The following is a 15,558-nucleotide window of genomic DNA, read 5'->3' on the forward strand; positions in this document are numbered from 1 at the left end:
ACACCCCCAGGGCTCACACAACACAGCGGTGCCCGTGTACACACACACACCCCGCCCCACCTAGGAGCAGAACCTGTCAGCAATCAGCCTGGGGAGGGATGGGGAAAGGACCCACATGAGGGGACCCCCCCCCAGCGGCTATAGTCCCTGCAGCGAACATGCCAGGGTCACCTTAAATCCTGCTGCCCTTCCCGCTTCTCCCTCAGCAGGGCAGGGGGCGAACTCCGCAGCCCGGGAGCAGGGGAAGGGAGAGGAGGAGCAGCGATGCACCAGCCAGGCCCCGGCATCTCCCCGCCCCGGGCACCCACCGGCTCCGCAGTGAGCTGCCCGGAGCCTCCTTAAAGCCTGGGACTCGCCCCCCCCCTCCCTTTCCGCGCAAGCTCCCCCGCCCCATGCCCGGCGCTGCCGCTGTCACACAGCCCGGCGCGAGCCGCATGCCGCAAGTGCCCGCGCGCGCGAGCCGACCCAGCCCTGCTGCAGGGAGCCGGGGCCAGGGGCGCAGCCGGGCCGGGACCCGGAGCCCGCCGGCCGGCGCCGGAGGATGCAACCCCGGGCTCCGGGCGCCGGCTGCAGCCGCCTCCAGCGTGCAGCCCCCTGGGGGGTGGGGGCGCGCGGCCAGTAGCGGGGGGGGGCCCTGTGCGGAGAAGGGTTTTTTTTAATCGTGCCCCCCTCGTTTCACACTGGGGGGGGGAGACCGGCGCGAGCCGCTGCATCGCACGGAGCCCTCCCCGCACGGCCGGGGGCGCGTCCTCCCCCCTGCCCCAGCCACAGGCCGGCTCCCAGGGATGGCAAACTTCAGCTGCTCGGGCGCCTCGTCTCGCAAGGGCTTAAAGTACTGCTAGCAGAGATCAGGTGAGACGGGGGGGGGGAGAGCGCGTGGGGCCCCCCCGGACCCGGGGGGGGGCGGCCTGCAAAGAGTTAACCCTCAGTGGCAGGCCACCGAACGGTCCGCCTCCACCCCAAATCCCCAGGCAGCAGGCGGCCGCCATCACGCCCACTACTCAACTTCGTAATGATCGCAATTAGAGGCTGCCGTGATTTATTGCGGAATAAAGCTCCCCCCCCCCGCTGCTCTCCACCCCCAGTTCCGCGGGACTCGCTGGGCGCGGGAGGCAGAGAGCGGGAGCCCCCAAGTTTACTTCCAAAATCCCCTTCGCCCTGGATTGAGGGGGGTGATTTTTCCTTTGCGTGTTACCCCCCCCCCCCCGCAAAAAAAATCAATTGCTGCGTGTCCAGTGGGCTCCCTTGAGCGATGGAAGTTTTCCGCTCCGGTTCGCTGCAGGACGGGCCGATCGGTTTAGAGGAGGGGGCTGTGGGTAATAAATACTCCCCTGGGGTGGCCCCCCCCTGCTTGTCCGTGAAGGCGAAGCTTGCAACTGGCTCGGGTCTTCCTCCTCGCTGGCTCTGCTGCGTTTTCCTTGTGCCGGAGTGATGCATCCACCTCAGTTCTTTGCGTCCCCGTCCTCTTTGCATCAGCAAACCGCCTCCCCCCCCCTCCAGTTTTCATGCAATGCGAAAAAACATTCCTGATTTTTATTTGTAATGACTCCGGGGGGGAGGGGAGACTGTGGGGGGTCGATCTTTTAATGCAAACACAATGCGAGGGGAATCGGTGTGTTTAAACACCCCGGGGTTGCATTTTGAGGACGCATCTTCATAGTTTGCATGTTCCGCCGAGCTGATTTTCTTCGGCGAATTTTGGAAATTCCGGTGTAGCTGGGAGACAAGGAAGGATTCTTGCTTATTGCGTTGCTCAGCGACAGTCCTCCCCCCCGCCCCTTTCACTGAGGGCCGACGACTGCCTCATTAGCTGGCTAAGTTTTAATTGGATTAAGCAGCCACAGTAGTTTAACTGGTTCACTTTGGAGGCTGAAATATACAGATTGGCCTTTTCCGATGAAGAAGCGGGTGAGATGCTTTACCATCTTTTTTTTTCATTTGGGTTTTGTTTGTTTCCGATCGGGGGCAGAGCACGGAGGGGGCAGCTTTCAAGCAGATGGGAAGTAAAGAGGTGGAGAGAGGGGATTTAATGGCCAGTGCATTAGAAGTTCCAGAGACGCTAAACATTCTGTACAGCATAAAAATAAAAATGCGTTGGACGAATTTTCTTTAGAAAAGTGTTCTCTGGCTCCTGCTAGAGGCGACCAGAGAGAGGACACCCTCAGCTCTGCATGGGTATTTTATTTTTTCCTTGCTGTCCATAACCGCCCATCTGGAAGGGCTCTCATTAGAATTATTAATCGGATACAGAAAGCAAGACATATGGGAGTGTGTGTGTGCGTGTGTGCTCCCGATCCAGATGAACAATTCATGGCACGTCAGCCAGAATAAGATTGAGCAGAGTTTTGACACAGCTTGGATCGGGAGTTCTCTGGATGCTTGTGCTTGTACGGTGGGGAGGTGTGCGTCGGTGCGGCGTGCTTTGGTGTGTGGCACCCATGTCCCACTGCATGTGTGTAGACGTGAGTTGTAGCGAGGCTGAAAGTGTGCTGGAATTGCTGTTAATGTGCTGGCACAAGATGAGACAAGGTCAGCCCTGGTGTAAGGGCTTGAAACATTCATTGAGATGCACTAGTTTCCAGCCAGGGCTGAATTAGCGTGTGCAACTAATTCTCTGTTGGCAGGTAATGTCTTTGCGATGCTGGGTCTATGTCCTTTGCAGCCTGTGTGTTGGATTTGTGGGTTCTGCTCTCATGCGCGTAGGTTGCTGGGTGCGGAGGCACTGGCAGGCAGGTGCGCTGCTGGGGCTGTTTGCACTGCTGTAGTGTGTAAGTGTGCTTTGCAGGGCCTGTACTAGCACCAGGGTGTAGGTGTATCTGAGTAAGTGTATTGTAGAATGAGCATACAGCCTCTCTGTTGGATGTGGCAGGTATGTTTGGGTCCCTTTGAACTAGCATCAGGGTGTGAGTGCCTGGCTCAGTTTGGCTGGTACGTGTGTCAGGGGCATGCATTCCTGGGTTTGTGAGTACTGGGTGTGTAAAGCTGGATCTGTTTCTGTGGGCACCATGGGCATGTGTGTTACCGGGTGTGGGCTGTGGATGCGGGCATACTGCCATGTGCATGCACGGTGTGTATGTCCGAGCGTGCGTACGTGTGTGGTGGATTTGTGTGAGCAGTATAAAGAGGGGGCAGGAATGGGCAGGGGAGAGTGAGTTCTCGTTCCAGGAGCTGCTGGGAGCAAAGAGCGGGTGGACATGTGTGCAGATCGATCACTGTTTGTTTTCAAGACAGTAACTTGTTGCAGTGTCAGATGATTGTATTCCCTCCAGCCCGAGCCATGCCTGTGGTGAGAGGGTGACAACCGTGACCGCTCGCTGCTCCCGCTTGCTTTGCGGCAGGGACGCTCGCTAACGTCTTGCCTGAGCGACCCTTTGGTTTTCTAGGTCAGATTTGAATGCTCTCTGTGCCAGCGCTTCGCGGCTCGCTGCGAGCTCACTGGAGTCCCTGACGTGTCTTGGGACGTGCCATGTAATTGTGCAGTCAGGGAAGGGACACTCGTGCACCTCGGTGTTGCCCTTGAAGAGGACGTCCCCTCCACGCGGGGTGGGGAGGGGGAATTCTGCCCAAAGGGGGGACGCTGCCATAGGCAAGGGCAGTTCGTTAGTTGCATCTTCAGGCTCCTGTTCGGTGCTTCTTAGTAGATCATTGCACCCTGCACAGATAAGGGGACGTGGAATTAATAATGATGCTCTACCCTGTGGAGCATGCAGCCCAGCTAAAGTGCAGTGCCAGAGCATGGGAGGCTGAAACCCCATCCGTGAAAGGTTCAGGGTGGGGGTGTGAATATTTTAAACCAATCCTTCCCCCCTTGACAGTAGCAACATCTTGGCAAAAATGCACCATCTGTGCAGCATGGCTCTGGAATCGATTGGGACGGGGGATGCGGAGATCTGGAGGAGTGGGGTGGACACGAAGCGCAGCCGGAATCCAGCCTGGCAGGCAGCATCTCCCGAGGTGGTCGCATCGAGCGTGGCTTCCTCGCCCAGAGCTGCGACGCTCGCAGAAGCCGTGCGATGCGACGGCGCGTGCGGCCTGGATTATGAATGTGGCTCGTAACCCTGCTGCGTGGGGATACCCGAACCACCAGGGACTTGGCTGGCTGGTTTTCCTACCCTTGTCCCAGAGCGACAGTTGTGATTGGCTGGGGTGGGTTTGACTGGAGGCTGGTGGCAGCAGACCTCTCGCTCTGTGATTTGTCTCCCCTCACAGCCCGGTGGGGTGTTGTCCTAAGGTGTGTGTGTGTGTGTGTGTGTGCTCGTTTCCCCGAGCTGGGGCGTTGTTCGGCTGACAAGGTGGGTGGGAGAATGCAGTGGGCACATGCCCATTGCCTTGGCATCTGGCCCCAGTAGAAACCTGCAAAGAAAATGAGGGTTCCGAGACTCTGGTGAGGCATGACTTTGATGGTGCGATTTTGGGGTGATGAGAATGACCACAGAGGTGCTGAGGGGTGTTAGTCCTGGGTGGGACAGTGAGGGTCTCTCTCCCCCTCTGCCAGACTGATGGTTTTAGGGATTAATTCCTAAAAGTAGTGAGGAGCGTCTGCAACCCTAGCCCTCCCCCCCAACTCCTCCCTGAGGGGGACCCCATTCAGGGTGAGAGGGTGATGCAGCCTCCCGGTCCCATTTGGCCCTTGGTCTTCTTTGGTGGTGTTTCTTCTGATGGAGACATCTCGCCATGGGCAATGTGGATTGAGGCCTAGCAAACCCATCAGCCACCAGACAGACATCGAATGGGAACAGGACTGCATCCGAGCTGTCAGCTTATTAATAGTAATAATACCTGCCTCTTACAGAGTGCTTCGGCTCAGTCGCACTTTACAAAGGATGTCAGTCTCATTCATTACCCCCATTTTACAGGTGGGGAAACTGAGGCACGGGAACGGCAAAGCCACTTGCCCACGGTTACGCAGCAGGCCATGGGCAGAGCAAGAGCCTCGCCAATTTGTCCCTTTGCTCCTTTCTGCTTTCTTGACGTCCTGTCAGAACTTGACCGCACAGCTGGGTGTAGCCTGTTTCGTGCAGGCCACCGAATAGCTCATCAGAGGGGCTTTTGGTCAGTGCTGTGACCAAACTGGGTTGGGGAATGCAGAGCCGTCTACAAAATATACCCTGGCTGAGTCCAAGGGGTGCTGTGGTCGCCCTTCTCTTCTGCAGCCCAGCTTGGGGGTTGGTCCGCTCCAGGAATGGTTAGCCCAGAGATCAGCTAGTAGCTTCGGAATGACTCTGATGCAGCAAGCAGGATCCGCTGTTCCGGGGCCTACGGTCAACGGGAGTCTTTCCAGCAACTTTTGTGGGCTTTGTACCTCAGTACCGTGGCCCGAGCTCCTGGAGCAGTGAAGAAGGGAGGGGTGTTTTGGAGACACAGAAAGAGAGAGGTTATCCAGCTCCTGTGTAGCAAAGAGAATAGCCACATTTTATACAGTTCCTGCTAGCCTGTATCCCTGCTACGGACTCTCGGTTAGATGGACCTCCTGCCCCCTCCTGTAAATTATACCAGGCGGGAGGCAGGGACGAACGGTGTGTTCTCTGGCCGAGAGTAATCCTTAAGCCTGGAGGGGATTTCGTCGCTCCGGCTCCCGGCCTCGCGCTCGCAGTGGAGTTTTACCAACAGCCGTTGAGTAAAATAAATAAAAAGGCCTGTGCTTGCCAGTGGTAGCGAGTCTGATCCAGTGATTGGCAAAACAGCGCCATTAATTACCGCTTGGCTTCGCTGCCGGGATGCGTTGCTCAGGAAAGGTGGTGGCAGCGTGCCTGGGAAGCCAGAGGGAGTGGGGGAGTGAGAGCGGAAGGGATGAAAGCGGGAGAGAGAGGGGAAGCAGGCGCTTGTCTCCAGGCACCATGGAGATACTATGGTTCCTGCTGGAACCCCCACCGCAGGTGTTGTTCTCTGCCACATGCATACACACACGCTCTCCCCAGGGAGGGATGTTGCAGTTCTGGGGGTGGCTTCAGGCGGTGAGAATTGGAGACACCGGGCCAGGTTCGCCGCTGGTTTCAATGGAGTCACACCAGAGGTGGATTTGGTTCACCAGTAATTACGTCATAGAGCGGCTCTTTACGATTGTTGGTCTGATGCCAGCAGCGTGCCAGGCACGTTAGACAGGCCGTGGGGGTGAGAGGCTGCCCCCTGCACCAACAGCTTACAGCCGAGGGTCCCGATTCTACGAAAGGATCCGATGCATGAACCATTTCTCCTGAGTGGGGTCGGCTTGACCTTTAAGGACCAAGGAGTGAGTGTGTGTGTGTGTGTGTGTGTGTGTGTGTGTGTACAGGATGGGGCCCTGATTGACAGTATCCAGGCCGAGGTGTGGAAGTGGAGACTGCACACAGCATCGGGTCTGGGCAGAGAGTTATTAGGTCCATCTGTGGTACTCGTACAATTGAGCAGGGGGATTTTTTCAGTTGTGCTGGAGGGAGGGAAAATCAGGGGTTTGGAAACTCAGCCCTGCAGGGAAGGCTGGTGTGTATGGGCCGGAGGGAACAGGTTTGTTCTCCTCCCGTTACCTTTGGACAGCCGGGACGACGGTGCCAGGTGCTTTCCAAGCACCCAGGGAGCACATTCACTTCTTGTCTTGTGGTAGCGTTGTGAAGTGTTAAACAGCCGAAGGGCTCCACCCCAGGAGGCTGCATTCAGTGGGGAGCGGGAAGCAATTTCTGCCAAGGCAGTTTGGGATCCATCAGGATGAAAGGCTCGGTGTAAATGTAAAAGGACTATTAATTATCTCCTGCTACTTATGCCCTGGTCCCTAGTGGTCTCCATGTTAGGAAATGTCATGGGCCATATATTTTATATGCACTTTTAAAAGAACACTGTCAGGTTAAAAGCTTTTCACTTTGCTGACTGGGAGCCGACTGGTCAGTTTCCCTTTTGTTGCTAGTCACTTTCACTTTCAGGGTCTCCTCTGCTCCATGCAGGAGCCAATACATCTCCCATTGAAATCTTTGGAAAGGCCCCTGCTGAGTCGTTGGGGCTGTTGCTCTTTGGGGCAGAGACCATCTTTGCGTTCTGTGTTTGCGCAGCGCCTAGCACAAAGGGGACCTGGTCCGTGACTCAGACTCCTAGGCACGCCCGCAATATAAAATAATTAATAACAATGCAGTGTTTGGATTGCAGTCACTGCAGGACAGGGTTTGCTTTCAAGGGGCACTGTCGAAATAAGCGTTGGGGTTTTTTTCCCTCCCAAATTGACTCATCTAAAAAAAATCCCAGTCTCTGACTCAACCTGTCGGACACAGTCTGTCCTGATTTTTTTTTTTAAAAATCCTTAATTTTTATTATAAGGGTTTTTCTGCTCCCCATGGAGATGTTTATATGGGCCTTTTTAGTTATCCAGGTCTCCCTTTCTAGCTAACTCTGACCCCAATCCTTCAAATGTTTCTGATACCATAAGTAGCATCTTACTCAAATGGTCCCATTGACTTTGGTCAGCTAAATAGTGGAGCGAGGTGCTGTTCATTGTCAGTATGCGGGCCTGGAACACAGGAGTTGTGTCCTTGAGCTCACTGGGGCAACTCACTCATGTAAAGTTACTCATTTGTTTGCAGATGTGGGGCCTGTGCAGTGAATCTGACTTGTCCGGTGCACAAGTAAACAGCCTGGAGCGAGATTTGCTCTACCCAATTCCTCCCCTCTCCACTGGTAACAAGAGGAGACCCCAGACTCACATTGCCGACGTCTCCTTAAATTGTTCCCGCTGGACTTTTTAAAGCAAAACATCCTGGATGCATTTCTGTTGGTCTTTGCTTTGGTCAGATGTTTATAGCATGGGATGAAGGGCACGAAAGCTGGGCACGAAGCATCCTTTTTCCGGGGCATCCGGCCGTGGAATGAGGGAATTGGAAATCTGTCCGTCGTCAGGAAATGCTGCAGAACCTTCCTCCTTGACAAACTCTTTGTGCCATAAGGAGGGTGACGCTCACAGTGCAAACATCCCCTCCTACCTGCCCCTTCTCTCCTGATCCACTTGGAGCTGGGTGTCTGATTCCCAGCTCCAGGGGACACAGCAGTGCTGGCTCCAATTGAGCTTTTGAGCTAAAAATAGCAGTGTAGCCATGGAAGCTTGAGTGGCAGCGGTGGGGGGGACTGGCTGCCTGGAGTACTATCCTGTCCAAAGCCCATGGCACATATTTGGGGTGCCCCAGCCCCTCCCACCGGTTGCGCTGAGCAGCGGAAAATGGCAAGAGAGATGGATTCCTATTCTGAGTGTGTTAGCCAGTGAGGTGCGCTGCAAGATTCACCTTTTCTTCCTGACCCCTAACGGGATGGGTAGATCTGGGGAGCGACAGTGGGGCAGCTTGGGGGGTGGAGGGGCCAATTAATTTTTCTATATCGATGTGATTTGATTTTGATGGGTCTGTTTGTTTGTACCTGTGTTTTTCAAAGACTGTCAGAGGCGCCCAGAGTGCTGACTGCGGCCTTAGTCCAGAAAAATCGAAATGAACCCAGAGGCTCCATGCGCAGCCAGATCCGAGTCCCTGGGGTCGAGGGAATCCCAACAAGCTGAAGGTTAATTGCTGCTGAGTTAACTTTGGGTTTCCTGTGGATGTTTTACATTTTTTTCTCCCAACAACCTCGTGAATAACGAACCCTGACTGAGGCCTCCGTAGTCACAACCGCCCCTACGTGGGAGGAAGGCGTCATCTCTTATTGGGGAGCGTTAGGGAACCTCTGTGCAGTCTGAGCCGGAAGAAGCCGTCTTCTCTACTCCCCATGCTGCAGCTGGGAATAATCATGTGTGAGGCAGGTATTTAACATCTTCCCTCAAGAGAGATGAACCCCAGAGACTTTTAACTGGTTTCAGAAGGGCTGGGTTTCTCTCCTCCTGGAAGGAGATCTCTGGAGAGATAATGCACCTGCATGACAAATAGTTTGATGATGCATACTTCTGTCTGAGTCAGCCCTGCGTGACGCTGCTAGAATTGTGGTTTATTTTTGTTTAAAGATGAGATTTATACGGCCGGCCTGACCACTTGTGGTCGTTAAAGATCCCATGACACTTTTTACCGGAGTTGGGGTTTTCACCCTCCTAGGTAATTACATTGTGCCTCCCTAAAGCCACCAGGCAGTTTCAGGTGGATAGACTCTTTTGCACTTTCTATCCTAAAACCCCGATTAGCATCCTATAAAACAGCTGTTGCGTTCCACCCCAGAGGTGGCTGCATTTCAGGAGCAGGTGATGAAATTCCTTAGTCTGAAAAAAGCTTTGGGATCCATTGGGATGTAAGATACTATGTCACTGAAGATAATTATACTATGTAATTAAAAGATCATGGGCCAGATTCTGATCATACTTACGCTGCTGAACCTCTCCCGATGTCAGTAGAGTGACTCTGGATTTACACCAATGTAAGTGCAATATGGGCCTGATATTCAAGAGACTTGTGTGTAAACAGAAGCATCCCCTGATCCTTTTACCCTGCTGCTGAGATTTCACTTTGGCATCTTGCCTTCTAATTCACTCCTGTGGAAGGTTGCGTTTCCCTCCAGGATTTTAGGGAAGGGTGCATGCATGATGCAGAGCTTCAGCAAGGACAACATAGACAGCTAGAAGTAGGCGTTTGGCCAGGGCACCGTGATGCTTGGAGAAAAAAACACAGCGATGGCTTTAGCGGCCCGGAGTAGTCAGGACGTCTGTTTTGTGTCTCATCCAGAAGACGCCTCCAGCTGCACCGTGCCTCATAGCGCCGCTCTGGGGCATTGGTAGTACTGATGTAAGACAGTGACAAGACCCGCTCCGTGCCATTGAGTGCCCCCCGGCAATGTACTGGGGTCAGCAGCGGGGACTCTCCGGGGCAGAGAGCCCCCTCCTGAATTGCTGGCCCCGAGGCGATCCACCCAGTTCTCCTCGGAGCTGAGTGCTGACAAGGCGGATGGCGGTGACTGCTGCAGGCCATAATGTGCTGTGATTCTTGCTGCGCTTCTGGAGAAGGCCCAGGCGGCTTCTCATCCAAGCGGAGAATCACCGAGGCTTTAGCATGCAGGGGCCTTCGCGGCTTTGCCGCAGACTCCGAGGAAAGGATTCACCCCGGGCACAGGGCCAGTATGAGGCCTGTGCACCTCTTACTGCCCACGTAAGCCCGGCTAGGGTGAGGTACGTTGGGCTTAACCTTGCTGCTGCCCCCAGCATGGGGATGAATTTCACTCCCAGTGCCCAGGGCTGAGGGGAGAGACACCTGCCCAGCCATGGCCATACAACCCCCCGCCCCTGTTTGGAGTGGGGGAGCGTATTTAGCTCCTGCCGTGCTGTGATTTGTGGAGCCCACGACCTGCTGTCTCACAGCCTGCAGCGGTGAAACTGGGGCGGGCCGGCGCGAACGCCTCATTGAGACGAACGCAGGGGGGTTCTCCGTGCTGCCTGCAGACTCCATTGGGCCACGGCCGGGAGGTACAAATTCTGCACCAGCTGACGGGTAGGTCCTGCTACAGCTGCCTCTCACGTCACAAGGTGGTGGGCAGCCCCCTCTCTGCACCCACCCTGCGTGCAGCCTGCCCAGGTGCCGGGTGCGGTGCCCTGGCCTAGGGAGACTTTGTGTGTGCGGATGAGGCTCTTGCATTTGGTGTGGGGCCTTTTTCCGGGCGAGTAACTTCTCTTGGCCTAGCGGAGGGGACGGCACGTCAGGGCTCCTGAGGGCTGAGGGCTGCGCTCAGCTCTGCCACTGAGCTGCGGCGTGACCTTGGGCAAATCACTGCCCCGGGTGCCTTGGTTTCTATGAAACGGGTTTAAAGAGGGGCAGCCGCCGAGATCCTGGGGGCTGCACAAGGGCACAATGTTTTAACGGGCGATTTACCACCGTCCTTTGCGATGCGCAGGCCGGGGGTCGTGTAGCAGAGCTGGAGGGTGGGGCTTAGAAGCGAGGCTTTTAATGGTTGGTAATGATTCTGGCCAGCCGGGCTAGCAGCGCTCAGCCTCCTGGGACCTGCCATCTCCACGGGACAGATCGGCGAAGGGACGATGAGGTTGCTGAGAGGTTGTATTGGGTCAAACCTCAGCCATGTAGTGTCCCTAGAACGGAGCCCGCAGGCTGGGAGCGGGAGGGACAGAGCCCCACGGCGAAGGGGCGTTGAAGGGGCCACATCCAGCCCGTCCGTTACACCCAGGCAGCCCTATCGAGGTCAAACAAGAATCTTCTCCTCCAGCATCATGTTCCCCTGGGCCGTCAAGTCCTGCGCTAGCTGCCGGCTGCACCGATCCATGAGCTCCAGACACGTCTTTAGGCCCTGAAGTAGCGGGGCAGGTCCAGGGGCTCAGTATGGACTGTGGGCATCCAGGATTGAAAGCGGTGGCTGGGGTGGCTGCAAGGAGCCCACACCGCTTATCTGGGTTGGATATTCTGTATGCAGCACCCAGCACCGTGGGGCCTTGATCCCGGCCGGAATGTCTGGATCTTTTGCTAATAGAAATAATTCATAAACTCTGGGCAGGCAACCTGGGCTTCCTGTGTGTGCTGCAAGGCTCCCAGCACAGTTTTGGGGCGTTCGCTTTGTGCATCATCGAGGGAGGGGCAGCCAGCTTCTGACGGCAGAGCCTGTGTCAGTGGCGACGTCATAGGAGGTGGAAAGAATCCAGGCGTCCAGCTGAATTTGCGACAGCAACAAAAAAAAATCACCTTTTTGATCTGCAAACCCTGTGCTACTGATTTGCTGCGAAATTGCCAGAGCGCGAGGATAAAAGTAGGAACCCCAGGAAGCCAGTTTTACACAATTGCTTTCTTGGCTCTTTAAATGTTTTTTTTAATTAACCCTCCCCCCTCCCAAGCCCTAAACTGGCTCTGTAGCGCAATGGGGAACGAGAGGGGCGGAAGCAGAATGTAAGATCTGAGATGAATTGCGACCGCGACGCAGCCAGCAAGTTTGCCGGCACTTCTGTGAGGAGCCACCGGTGTTTGGGAACTCCTCCCCATTCCAGGAAGGAGCCGGCTTTGGTGGCCGTCTGAGCCACTCAGCATTACAGCATCGGGGGGGACAGAGAGAGCATCAATTTTCATGCTATTGGGATGTCGAAGGTCAGGAAGGTTGGCAGCAGTTTCAGATCGTTGCTGCTCTGGTCGGTCTGCAGGCTGGGCCGGTTTAATAGATGGCAGCCTGGAGAGAGAATCTCAAATGTGCGGGTGCAGGATCCTCAGCTGGGGTAAATGAGTGTAACTGCAGTGAAATGATTGGCGCTGCCTCTGATTTACACCAGCGGGAGGGTCTGGCTCCTGCAGGTCAGCAGACTTGTGTCCACTTACGCCTGGCCTGATTCTGGCCCAGGTAGAGCGTTTGGAAGTGACTGGGAACGTTCATGCAGCATCTGAGTTGATTGCCGGTCGGTTTCCTCTGGGGAAGGGCTTTGAGGGGCTTTTTAGCTGGCCTCTCACTTTGGACGTCTTAAAGGGACAGGCCTCCCTCCCTCCAGTGCACGGGTCCCTCCTGCCAAGGCCCTTGCCCGGATCTCCAGGCCACTGTGGAGCTGATTTCCCCAGCGGCCTGTCGTCCCCACTAACGGGATATTCTCTCGTTACAGTTCACGGCATCGCGTTGTAAAACACCCTGTGGTTTGCGCCCCTCCCCCTTCCACCTCCGTGGCCCTGGCGACCCCTCCAGTGCCACTGTGCACATGCTGTGGGGCTGCCAAGGAAACCCCAGAAATAAGGGGCAGCTTGGGGCTCCAGAGATCCTCTGCTTCCCCTGCTGCCTTGTAGGCTCCTTACCAGGGCCCTGGGTGTGGATCGGGCAGCGTATCCCTGGGTGGGGTGATGTCCAGCTGCCCCGGTTGGGCTCTCTGATCTTTGACCTTTGTCTGTGCTTTAGCTGCTGCTGTTCCACCTCCAGCTGCAGTTTCCTGCGATGTTACAAGCTGAACAGGGATTTAGTTGGGTTTGGTCCTGCTTTGAGTAGGGGGTTGGACTAGGTGACCTCCGGAGGTCCCTTCCAACCCTGAGATTCTATGAGGCTGTGCTTTAGATCAGGGAGACCAGCTGCTGCAAAGATGGCGTGGGTGGCTTGGCGAGGGTCACCCTCTCCTGGGAGTTGTAAGGCCCAGGCCCCAGTGTGGTGCTAGGGGGCGCTGTGCTACAGGGGAGTGGGGTGGGTGGGTGAGTCAGCAGGGGGCGCTCTCCTCTGCGTCATTGCTGGCCCCAGGGCCCCAGCCCGTTGCTCGGAGACACCGTGCTGTCGGTTTGGGAGGGACCTAAACCCAAGGTTTTGCTCAGATGATTTAAAGAGCCCCCGGTGCACTTGGCAGGAGCCGGGGGTGTGAGCCATGATGGCCGGTTTGGATAACTACCCCCTGGTTGTCAAAATTGCCAGCGTGGTTTCAAAGAGAGACCGTTTTCCTCTCCCTTCCTCCCCTAAACGGGTGGGTAGCATTGCTGGGAGAGCTGCCACGTCCCACCCCAGAGGTCGCTGCATTTCCGTGATGGGCGAAGCGTGTGCGTGACATATGCACATGTGAGCAGCCGGTGCAGTTTGCAAGACACTGAGTGACTGACAGCGGCTGAGTGTGGTTGTCGGGTACTTTCGGAGGGTGGCTCTGTGCTGCTTCACACTGTACACCAGAATTATTCTGGGAGGGGGCGTTGGGGCCAAGGGGGGTCTGCCCTGCCCTGCCCTGCCCTGCCAGGATGCAGGAATGCTTCTCTGCAGTATTGAGGCCTCTGCAATGTACACCTCTACCTCGATATAACGCCGTCCTCAGGAGCCAAAAAATCCTACCGCGTTGTAGGTGAAACCGTGTTATATTGAACTTGCTTTGACCCACTGGTGTGCGCAGCCCCCCCCCCCCCCCCCCGGAGCGCTGCTTTACCGCATTATAGCCGAATTCATGTTCTAGCGGGTCGCATTATATCGAGGTAGAGGTGTCTATAGCGCGTCCCCGTCTGACTTGCTTCTCCACAAGCTCTCTGCCGCTCCACGGAGTGGAGATGGGAAGTCAGCCTGCCAGCTCCTTAATGGATTCTTTAAAAATATAAAGAGAAAATGAATCTCCTGTGCCCCACATTCCGCCCTGTGAGTTCGCTTCCCATTATCGCTATAAAGCCGGCGCTTCCGTAGCCATGCCGGGCTGGGCTCCCGTTCCCTTGCCTGCTGCTAGTGGCTGGTCCAGAGCGGTAGAGGCTTAAGGGAAAGTAGGGGGCTGGAGAAGGAGGGGTGCCTGTTGAATCTTGAGGGTTGAATTGCAGATGCAAGGGATTGCATATCCAGCCACCCGATTGGCCCCCTCTGCTAGTGGCAGAAGATGCGAGCGCAGGACTTGGCAACCCAATTAAATTGCGGGGGCAGCTTTGCCCCACAAAAGCGAGGTCTCCCCTTCTGCAGTTGTACTCTCCTTAGCACGCTGGGGAAGGGGGTGCACGCAGCGGGGGGTGCGCATGTGTGGGCAAAAATGTGCAAATCTTGCTGAGGCCCCCTCCTACCCGCTGTTGTTATTGACATTGGAGTATTGCAGCTGGCTCAGGGCAGGTCTGCACAGCAACTAGACACCCGCAGCCGGCCCATGCCAGCCGACTTGGGCTCGTGGGGCTTAGGCCATGGGGCTGAGTCATTGAGTGTAGCTGTCTGGGCTCGGGCTGGAGCAACCTGCGAGGTGCCAGTCCCTCAGCTCCACTGGACGGGCATACGGTAAATGGTACGGCCAATGCCCTGAAGAGTCTACAATCTAAAACCAGCGTCCTGCCCGCCTGTCTCCCCATCAGCCTGTGCAGTCGGCTGTAGGGACTGAAAGAGTTATTCCGTTTGAAACACTCACATTTCAAACTTTTGTTTGTTTGTTTTTGTTTTGTAAGTGGAAGTTAAGTTGAGATTCTGATGCGATCCCGGGGCTCCAGAAGCTGGGGCTTGAAGAAACATACCAGATATCGCAGGTGCTGTTAACAGTAGAGCGAGATCAAATGCAAAAGGATTTTTCCTCCCCTCTCCTTGGAGATCACCGTTAGTGGATTACAAGTAACGGTTGTCTAATACTTATGCTGTACTGTAATTATTTTGGAGTAGAGCGTCCGCATGGGGAGATATTCCAGAATAGCGCTCGGAGAATAGTTCATGCACTGGAGCTATGCTAATAAGATTAATCATGTGACCAAGCCCTTAGTCATGGGTGGCCTGGGGGCATGTCCCTTCCTGCCCCTCATGCTAGCGGTTGTGGGTTCAGCTTCCCAGCATGCCTTGTGTAGAGAGAAAATGCTGGGGTTTTGGCAAATGAGGCTGGCGCCTCTCCATGGGCTTCTCCTTTCTTGGTGCTTCCAAGTGAGGACTCTGTTAGCTTTGATTCAGACTGGGCTGGGAAGGATTAGCTTTCTTCTGCAAAAACACGGGGAACTGGCAAATCCTAAAAGGTGCCAAAGTAAATAAAACATTGTGGCCAGCGCAGCTGTGAACTGATGTTCTAGAAGTAATGGTAGAGCGCTTCCCGCACACTTGTGTTGGCTGCAGTCGTAGAGTGGGTTGCACTGGGTGTATGTGTTGGAGTACACACAGACGTGCGTGTTCATGGGTGTGTGTGGGGGGGTTGGAGAAGGGTGCTTATGTTAGTGTTTCTAGTGGGTGGGAGGATGTGTGTTTGGGTGAGGGTGGTTGGATTTG

The 15,558-nt window shown here is 55.4% G+C and overlaps 1 protein-coding gene across 3 annotated transcripts in view; it reads left to right on the forward strand.

Moving 5' to 3' along the window:
• The first annotated feature begins 725 nt into the window (after positions 1–725).
• The window catches only part of ADGRB2 (adhesion G protein-coupled receptor B2), a 98,036-nt gene continuing 83,203 nt past the window's right edge, over positions 726–15,558 (forward strand). For 2 of the 3 annotated variants that reach the window (XM_044998078.1, XM_044998080.1), the window contains exon 1: positions 726–852. The gene's annotated coding sequence lies outside the window, so the exon portion shown is untranslated. Of the gene's footprint in view, positions 853–1,779; positions 1,909–15,558 lie in introns of those variants that run through there. The other variant, XM_044998079.1, reaches the window with a different exon arrangement.

This window comes from Mauremys mutica, chromosome 23, assembly GCF_020497125.1.
Source record: "Mauremys mutica isolate MM-2020 ecotype Southern chromosome 23, ASM2049712v1, whole genome shotgun sequence".
NCBI lineage: Eukaryota > Metazoa > Chordata > Testudines > Geoemydidae > Mauremys > Mauremys mutica.